This window comes from Bison bison, unplaced genomic scaffold (assembly GCF_000754665.1).
Source record: "Bison bison bison isolate TAMUID 2011002044 unplaced genomic scaffold, Bison_UMD1.0 scf7180017864453, whole genome shotgun sequence".
Lineage (NCBI taxonomy): Eukaryota > Metazoa > Chordata > Mammalia > Artiodactyla > Bovidae > Bison > Bison bison.
In genome coordinates this window covers 4,551,808-4,561,500 of record NW_011495015.1, presented here as the reverse complement: position 1 = coordinate 4,561,500, position 9,693 = coordinate 4,551,808, and the positions used below count along the sequence as shown (strand labels likewise).

Below are 9,693 nucleotides of genomic sequence, written 5' to 3'. Positions count from 1 at the left end.
AGTACCACTGGCTCATGACAGTGACAAAAACAGAGACGCTACTTTGCCAACAAAGGTCCATCTGGTCAAAGCTATGGTTTTTCCAGTAGTCATGTACAGATGTGAGAGTTGGACCATAAAGAAGGCTGAGCGCTAAAGAACTGATGCTTTCGACTCGTGGTGCTAGAGAAGACTCTTGAGAGTCCCTTGGACTGCAAGGAGATCAATTAAGTCAATCCTAAAGGACATCAACCCTGAATATTCATTGGAAGGACTGATGCTGAAGCTGAAGCTCCAACACTTTGGCAACCTGATGCGAAGAGCCGACTCATTGGAAAAGACTCTGATGCTGGGTAAGATAGAAAGCAGAAGGGGGCAATGGGATGAGATGGGTGGATGGCATCACTGACTCAATGGACATGAGTTTGAGCAAACTCCAGGAGACAGTGAAGGACAAGGAAGCCTGACATGCTGCAGTCCATGGGGTCACAAGGAATCAAACACAACTGAGCGACTGAACTACATGAAGGTGATTCCGCAGGAAGGAAGGGTTGTTCTACACTCCTACATGAGAATTTACATCTCTGAGAGGTCCAGAAGCTTTTTAGTCAAGTCACAAATCCAAGTCTTTGGACACCTTTCGTGTGCACCCATGAGAAGATGAACTGGGACACAGTAAAGTTCTGGGTTCGGGTGAACCACATTTGCAGTAAGAATTCAGAAAAGGGTGGAGAGAGTCCCTTGGACTGCAAGGAGATCCAACCAGTCCATTCTGAAGGAGATCAGCCCTGGGATTTCTTTGGAAGGAATGATGCTAAAGCTGAAACTCCAGTACTTTGGCCACCTCATGCAAAGAGTTGACTCACTGGAAAAGACTCTGATGCTGGGAGGGATTGGGGGCAGGAGGAGAAGGGGACGACAGAGGATGAGATGGCTAGATGGCATCACCGACTCGATGGACAGGAGTCTCAGTGAACTCCGGGAGCTGGTGATGGACAGGGAGGCCTGGCGTGCTGCGATTCATGGGGTCGTAAAGAGTCGGACATGACTGAGAGACTGAACTGAACTGAACTGAATACAGGTTGAGATCAGAGGCAGGTGTAGGTTTCATAAACACTGACACTTAAACGAATTTTGGAAATGTTCTCTAAGAAAAAGATGATACAGTTTGAATTTAAACTTAAGTATAGGCTCCGTTCAGAGAAGGCAATGGCACCCCACTTCAGTACTTTTGCCTGGAAAATCTCATGGATGGAGGAGCCTGGTAGGCTGCAGTCCACGGGGTCGCTAAAAGTCGGATATGGCTGAGCGTCTTCACTTTCACTTTTCACTTTCATGCATTGGAGAAGGAAATGGCAACCCACTCCAGTGTTCTTGCCTGGAGAATCCCAGGGACGGGGGAGCCTGGTGGGCTGCCGTCTGTGGGGTCGCACAGAGTTGGAAACAACTGAAGTGACTTAGCAGCAGCAGCAGCAGCATAGGCTCCATTAGTTTCATGCATGGTTAAGCCCACATCTGAGTGGGAAGGTTCAAGAGATCAAACTTAAGAAATAAGAAAAGAATGCATGGTCTCAGTAAAAATCATATCACAAGAAAGGTAAGGTACAAGAGAGGGCTTGGTGAGTATAAAAGCTATGTTTTCAGTAGCTGGGCTTCCCTGGTGGCTCAGATGGTTAACAGTCTGCCTGCAATGCAGGAGACCTGAGCTCAATGCCTGGGTTGGGAAGATTCTCTGGAGAAGGGAATGGCAACCCACTCCACTGTTCTTGCCTGGAGAAAATCATGGACAGAGGAGCATGCCTGGGACTACAGCCAGGCGCTGTACGAGGCCCAAAGACATGCAGCTGATGGAAGATGTGACTCTTGCCTGGCACCGATTACCACCTAAGGGTTGATGTCTCACTTGCAGAGGAAGGGTGCAAACAAGAAGGACGGACTTAACTAAATGTTAACCGTCCCCAAGTTACAGTAGCTGAAGCAGTCCTCTACACCCATCAACACTGTGACCTGGTCCTGCTTCAGAACATTCATCCCAATCTGAAATCCTATTTGCGTATTGCTGGTCCCCCAGCTTGAAATACAGCATCCAGGAGAGCAGAGGTGACTCCAAGATGGTGTCTGAAGACACCTGCAGAAGGCACAGTGAGAACTGAAAGGCTATCTGCTGGGGGTGGCGACCTGCTGGGTCTCTACTGAGCCTGGGCCATAGCGTCAGACAAGCTTCTGAAGACCCTTAGGCTGCATCGAAACTGTAGGTCCAAGGACTGGAAGCTCCCTCTTTTTTTTTAATTTATTTGGCTGTGCCAGGTCTTAAGCGCAGCATACAGGACCTTTAGCTGCAGCATGCAAACTCTTAGTCGTGGCATGTGGGATCTAGTTCCCTGAGTAGGGATCAAACCCGGGCCCCTGCACTGGGAACGCCGAGTCTTAGCCACTGGACCACCAGGAAGTCCCCTGGAAGCTCCCTCTTGAGTTCATTTTTCTTTGCTGTTGCTTTTGTTGTTCAGTCACTCAGTTGTATCCAACTCTTTGCAACTCCATGGACTGTAGCCCACCAGGCTCCTCTGTCCTTCACTATCTCCCCGAATTTGCTCAAATTCATGTCTGCTGAATCAGCGAATTCATTTTCAGATCCTATTAAATCAATGCTTTGTTTTGTTGCCCCCATATGAAAGTTAAGAATTTCACAATATCTTGAAAATATCTGTAAGACCCAAAGTACTCAGCCTGATTTTGATCAGCAGATCACATTTTCTCATAGAAGCATCTCTGCTTTACTAACTTCACTCCATTTTTCTATTATTCATCATAAAGAGAGAAAACTAACCTCAACTGAAGATGTATTAAAGAGCCACATATTTTCAATTAGACATTCATTTCATACTCCAGACCATTACACTACATGATTATCATCCCTACTTAACAGATAAGAAAACTAACCCTTAATCCTACTTCCTTAATCTTTTAAATTTTATATTCATTTCCTAGGGCTACAAAAGTGGTAAATGATGGATCAGCCATAGAGAAATCCAGACAAGGGTCTTTCCTCCATGCTGAGCATTCTCACAATCATTAGGACTATTTATTTCCAGTGTATTATCTTTATTAAGACACTAGCCAGTACGGCTTCCCTGGTGGCTCAGTGGTGAAGAATTCCCCTGCAATGCGGGAGACTCAGGTTTGAGCCCTGGGTTGGGCAGATCCCCTGGAGAAGGAAATGGCAACCCACTCCAGTATTCTTGCCTGGGAAATCCCGTGGACAGAGGAGCCTGGCGGGCTACAGTCCATTGGGTTGCAAAGAGTTGGATGTGACTCATCAGCTGAACAATGACAGGAATCCTTGTCTATTAATTAGACACTTGTGATGAACCAGGTACCACATGCAGTGCTTTGTGTGTACTGCATCATTTAACCCTCATAACCTCGGGATCTGAGAGAAGGCAATGGCACCCCGCTCCAGTACTCTTGCCTGGAAAATCCCGTGGATGGAGGAGCCTGGTAGGCTGCAGTCCATGGGGTTGCTGAGGGTCGGACACGACTGAGCAACTTCACTTTCACTTTCATGCATTGGAGAAGGAAATGGCAACCCACTCCAGTGTTCTTGCCTGGAGAATCCCAGGGACAGGGGAGTCTGTTGGGCTGCTGTCTATGGGGTCGCACAGAGTCGGACATGACTGAAGTGACTTAGCAGTAGCAGCAGCAACCTCGGGATCTAAACATTATGGCCATTTTGTAAGTGATCAAATAGACTCAAAAAGTTAAGAGACTTGACCCACATCACACAGCAACCACATAGCAAGCCTAGGAGCCCATCCCAGGGCTGTCAGATTCCAAGACACACATTGTTATTGTTGTTGTTTTAGTCACTTCCCAGGTGAGTGGTAAAGAATCCTCCTGCCAATGCAGAAGATACAAGAGAAGAGGGTTCAATCCCTGGGTTAGGAAGATCTCCTGGAGAAGGAAATGTCAACCACTCCAGTATTCTTGCCAGAAAAATTTCATGGACAGAGGAGCCTGGCGGGCTACAGTTCATGGGGCCACAAAGAGGAGCACACGACTGAGCAACTGAGCACAATTATCAACAGTGGCCTCTAGACAGTGCAGTTTCTTCTGCTTGTCTTTCAATATTATTAGAAAATATTTTACAGGGAGTATGCATTATTCTTAATACCTGAAATAACAGAGAGGTTTTAACTGGAAGGAAAAATAGGAATGAAAATCATTCCATCTTCTGAACATTTCATTTTCCACCCTAATCAGTCCAAAAGTAATAATTAGGCTTCAACTAAATACGATCACAAAAAATACGTCATGAGTTGCCAAAATATCAATCGCTGAAAGGAACTAGCGTTACATACAATTTCTGAAATTTTTTGGATTACTCCTTTAACAAAAGGTCATCTGTTCCCAGACTCCTGTTCTTCTAATACACCCTACATTGATCACCAGATGAACACTGTCTTTCCTACTCCACTACTTTCAATGGCTCCCTAGTACCTAGCAAAGTGCAAAATGTTCCTTAGTCTCATATTCACTGTAAGGCCCCACACTCTCTCCTGAGACTCATCTCTTATTACTCTGCAGGGTAAAGACTACATTCCAGTTACCTTGAGGCCTCCTACCTTTCAGAGTGTTCTATCTGGAATGTATTCTCAATGACTAGTCAAAGTCCAACCATCTTTCAAGGACCCAAATGGAAAAGCCAAACTTGAAAATGAAGACAGCTCAATAGGTTTTTCCTACAGAGGGATGCACCTCAGTTACCAAATACATAGAAGGGGGCATGTGAATAAGCACTGAACATCACAGAGCATTTTTAAAATTTGCATAGCCAAGTACAAACCCTATCTCATAAAATTCATGACACTGTTAATTCTAAGAAATAACACAATACATAGCACTCTGCCAATTAAGTGGTGACTCATATGTTGGAATTTTAATTTTCTAGTTATTTAGAGAACTCTTTTACACTTAATTACATATTCTCTGCATGCACAAAGAGAAACAAAATAAACTAGCCAAGGTACTCAAAAAAATTCTATTACAGGTCAAAATCCAACTTTCTCAAATTGCATGCTGATTCAGTTACCGTGATCTATGCCTTTACACAGGAAATACCACCTATGTTTCTTCATGGGTGATGCGCTATTTCTTATGCGTGCTCCATTATGTCTCCAAGATTTCCTTCCAATCAACTGACACCCAATCTCCAATTTTTGACGTCTGCGTCTTTATCAATGAATTCAGTTGCCAGCTTTCTCTCTGCCATACGGCTGAGAGCAACTGTAAGACATATCCCAATTTCAGAGATGTGCAAATGTGGAAAAAAAAAAAAAAGGTTTGTTTTAGAGAAAGGATGAAATGTGGAGCTTGACTAAAACACAGAGAAAGTCACTACTGGAGAATGTAAATACAACATATATAAAAAAATGACCAAAGAAGAGAGATCTACATAGATGGCTAATGGGAAGCTGTTATAAAGCACAGGAAGCTCAGCTCAGGGCTCTGTGATGACCTAGAAGGGTGGGGATGGGGGAGTGGGGTGGGAGGCAGACTCAAAAGGGAGGGGACATATGTATGCATATGGCTGATTCATTTCACTGTACAGCAGAAACTAACACAACATCTTAGGGCAATTATATTCCAATAAAAACATTAAAATAAAAAAATTTTTAAGGAGAAAATAGTTTTTCTCTTCTTAGTTCAACATCAAGATCAATATGATGGCCCAGCCCTCATTCTGCTTTTGTCTCCCTCCATCTGATCCCTCTCCCCTTCTTCTGAGTACATCTGCTCTACTGATGTCCCCATGACACCAATTAGAGATGGCAGGAAGGGAAGCAGGCTGCCTGCCCATCTTCTCTCAAAGAAGCCGTCCTTTTTTCTCACGGTACCTGCAGTATTCTCTTCTTGGATCAGACAAAACCTCTAGAACCTACCTAATCTGAGCTGTGGCCAGAGCAGCAAACTCATTATGAAGAGGACCATGCGGTTAGAAACAGCTGCATACAAGAGTCTGAACATTCTCATTTTTAAGGAAGTGGCCATGCTTTTTAAGCCTTGTCGACTATTCTTTAATAGTGAAGCATAAGTCACATATGGCCTCACTTCTTAATACAATTCCATAAATATTTACTCAACACCCTATGAGTTTAGACCTGTGCTGGTCTGGGAATGAAACTCCAAGCAAAAGGAAAATAAGTCCCTCCAAACAACAGGCACTCATTCAGTTTAAGTGGAGAGAAAAAAACAGTGCATGAGGCAGAGGAAGTATCCCAACTGTTCTCTAGATTGAATACAAACCTTTCTGCTTTTGCTTTTTTTTAAAGTCTGTAAGGAAGGGTTATAAGAACAGTGCATCAAAATGTCAGCCATCTAAAAATTAAGTTGTCAGCTTTTTCCTCTGTACTGCAAATTACCAAAGAATTAGGGGTTTGGCGCTAATAGAAGCTTACAATTGTGAAGTGTGCAATTTAGCCAATCATGGTTAAGTCTAAAAATGCAACACCAAAGACGTTTCAACGAATCGAGCTGCAGTTCTGGTACTTAATTTCAACTTCTCTATTTGGGCTATCCTTCCTTTTTTTTTTTTTATTTTTATTTTCCTTCCCTTTTGCATTGGCAATGTGTTCTGGACAGTGACATGGTTAAATGAGAACTGCTCACAGGTCCCACGCACATAATATCCTCACATGAGAAAAGGTCAGTCATCTTACTGAAGAGGTGGCAAGAAGACCCCAGGCTGCAGCTGTTCTGTGGGTCTCCTTTATGCTCGCATCACATTCAAATCAGGAATCACAACAGGAAACTGATTAATCACAAATTCGGGTGCGGCCTGTCTGGGATCATCTGTGCACTAGAATGCTCAGTTCAGAGAATTCAAAAGTGCTAAATTATAAAATCATCTACACATAAACCAAAAACTTACACAGAAATCAACTACCCCAAATCACTGCAGGTTATCTTCTACACTTGTGAAACCTCTTGCTTTCTTTTGCCCATCTTTTTTTTCTAATTGCCAATTGCAAACACATCACTGGAAAACACATCAGATAGAACACCGTCTACCCAGAAAGAGACCGTATCTCGACAGACACCACACCACACACTTTTGAAAGACAAGACTAACCACCTACACCAAGAATTTAGCAAGAATGCTACTTAGGTACAAAAAGAGTAAGAAATATACTGACTCTATTCTCTGCATTAATATATACTCGTTAATTAAATATGATTTTTCAATGGCCCTCCTAAAAAACTAACAATATTTTCCTTAACAGGAGGAAGAGTCAATCATTTCTACTACTGCACACACACACACAAACGCTCTGCTTCCTTAATCTATGAAACACACTTTCCCATGCAGGCTTGCATCCATATCTCATGCTTCAAACAATACCTTATGGTGCAGTTCAACTGGAGAAAGGACAGCCTCATTCATGGATCAGGCAAAGTTAATGCCGGCAAGATGCTTTAGACGGTCTGGTGTTGCTGCCCCACCCTTGTTTCCTTTGAGCCATAGTGATGTCACAACACCAGACAGGGCAGGGCAGTGACTTCACGGCTCCAGACCCTGCTTCTGAGCACACAATTCTCTGCAGCCAAGAGGAATGAAATGAGAGCAGAGCTCTCCAGGAGTGCCCGACGAATTCTCAACAAGCTAGCAGCTGTGTAGCCTTCCGAAAGAAAGAGATGCTGCATTGATACCATCAGAGATCTCTCTAAAGGAAGCGGTGCCAGAGATAAACCTGAGTCATGGTTTTCCATAGTAAGTCTCTATTTCACTATAAAGCTGACGTTCACAGGAAAACAATGGTTGGATCCTTAGAAGAGGCTGGGGAGGAAAGATGACCAAGGAACTCCAGGACTTAAGTAATCTCCATGAGAGTCAAATTCTCAAGGAAAAGAAACATGTCTTTATTTTTCAGCTCACTCTTGTAGTTCTATTTTACTGGAGAGGACATGAATTCTATTTTGTGAATTTTAAGGCTTTTTTTTTTTCCCCCAAAAATCACTAACTTAAATACACTGGATAGTATGTCCCTGCCATAATAACCCAACAAACTGTAAATCAAGGAAGGATTCACAAAATACTGACATCATAACATCTTTGGTCCATGAACAGTTGCCTCCCTTCTCCTTGGGCAGCCCCTTAATGCATTTGACCAATGTTTCAAGACCAAAGTATGGACAAGATAGCTTCTGACCAAGTTAAAAAAAAAATCCCAGGTCTCCTATTTCAACACAATTCAAAGTTGGCCCAAGTCCAAGCACTGTACAAGAATTGACAAAACCTGCTTTTAACCTAAATCGCACTGGCACAGAAGAAATGACTTAAAAAAAAATGTAAACAGCTCTCTGAGATACTGACCTTTGACCTCCATCTTCTCAATCCTTCAGCTCCAAGGGGTTTACACATTAAATAAAGCAGCCACTCTTCCCGCTACTGAGAAATCATTCAGAAAACACGTTCTGCGCTGCCAAAATTATTTGCCTAAAGTGTATTAGCTCGATAAACTGTGTGCAGTAACTCGTGCATCTGGTATGTTGCTTTTCTAAACCACTAGAAAATCATAATGCAAATGAGACTATTTAGTATTCAGCTATTTTATTTTCATCAATGCCTTCTGAAATTAACAAATTAAAGTCAGGCTTCTCAATATGGAATTTATTTCCTCTCGAAATGACTTTGTTACTCCAACTAAAGTTTTGAAAGTCTGATACCAAAATTAACGTGCATTTTTTTAAAAAGCTTTTTGATCCAAGATACGAATCACCTCCCGTTCCCCAGAGTTTACTCAAACTCGATGCGCTCTTTTTCCTTAATAGGGCTTTTCTGCTCAATTTGCTGTATAATTGCTGTGTCTAGGGTTCCCAGATCATAAATGGAGGTTTACCATTTTTGTTTGAGACATTAAAAATCAGTGTAAAATTCAAAAAGACTGTTTTTAGTGCTTGGTCTGATCTGATGGCTCTTCTACTAGGAAAGTTAATGCTACCAGGATAAACTCCAACGCACACCTGGCCGCCCCGGAGACCCTAAAATGGACCCCCCCCCCAAAAAAAAAAAAAGGAAGAGCGGGATATCTGCAAAAACAATTCCGCCAGACTGAGGTTTAAAAAAAAAAGCTGAAACACCAAGTTAAACACGAAAATGCAAGCGACGCATGACAGGGCTGCCTGGCCCTCAGGATTTCTCAGGCCGGCCTCCAGGCGTAATTAACAACACATGTTCTCTTTATCTTTCTACGTGTTCTGCAACCATCTCAACTTTAACCCTGGGCTGGGACTGAAGGAGAAAAAAACCCCTAGACAACTTGGGATCCGGAAATCTGAAAACCGAGGAGACACCGCTCCCGCGGGGAAGGACCAGAGGGGCAATAGACTAGGTAACCACACCCACCGCATTGCAGAAGCCGTGAACTTGGGGGAGGGGGGGAGCGGGAAGGAGGGGAAGGAGGGCGAGAGAAGAGGGGAGACCCCAGACAGCAGGGGCCCCCGCAGCAGGCTCCAGGAAACACCCGCCCGGAACTGGCGGAGACCCCGACTCCCGGAGTCCCGAGCCCCCGCGCCCCGGCCTCCCCGCCCCCAGCCGCCGCAGCGCCGCCCGCGCACACGCCTCCCGGGGCAGTGCAGCCTCACAGGCGCCAGGTGAGCTGCGCCGCCCCCGGGTCCCTGGCCCCGCAGGTGCCCGAGCACCCCCTACCCCAACTC

The 9,693-nt window shown here is 44.1% G+C and overlaps 1 protein-coding gene across 2 annotated transcripts in view; it reads right to left on the bottom strand.

Moving 5' to 3' along the window:
- The window catches only part of EPB41L3 (erythrocyte membrane protein band 4.1-like 3), a 214,367-nt gene that overhangs the window by 136,067 nt on the left and 68,607 nt on the right, over nt 1-9,693 (bottom strand). The window contains exon 1 of one of the 2 annotated variants that reach the window (XM_010859099.1): nt 7,379-9,008. The exons of the other annotated variant lie outside the window; for it this stretch is intronic. The gene's annotated coding sequence lies outside the window, so the exon portion shown is untranslated. Of the gene's footprint in view, nt 1-7,378; nt 9,009-9,693 lie in introns of those variants that run through there. 2 annotated transcript variants of the gene reach the window in all.